This window comes from Penaeus monodon, chromosome 20, assembly GCF_015228065.2.
Source record: "Penaeus monodon isolate SGIC_2016 chromosome 20, NSTDA_Pmon_1, whole genome shotgun sequence".
Classification (NCBI taxonomy): Eukaryota; Metazoa; Arthropoda; class Malacostraca; order Decapoda; family Penaeidae; genus Penaeus; species Penaeus monodon.
In genome coordinates, this window is record NC_051405.1 from 2,125,922 (window position 1) to 2,126,269 (window position 348).

Sequence of the window (348 nt, forward strand, 5' to 3'; positions counted from 1 at the left end):
AAGGCTTGTGGAATTCCCTCAGTGTGTGGACACTAATGTACCCCTTAACACATTTCTCTCAAAGGCCGTATGGAATGGTATAGTTATCATTATTGCAATGGTTTTGCGTTTTGATGTTTTTATTCGCATTATTCATCATCGGAATATCTTCAAAGTATTTCATACTGAAATAGTTAATATGACATAAGGCCTGTAATAAATTGCCTTAAAAAATCTAAATTTTTTGCTTCGAATTTGCATTCGGCTCACTTATTTACTGTTCACCATATCTATTATATATATTACTAGTTTTTTTCACTGTCAAAGATCTGGAAAACAACAATTGTCTTGCAACCCAGCATTAGTGCG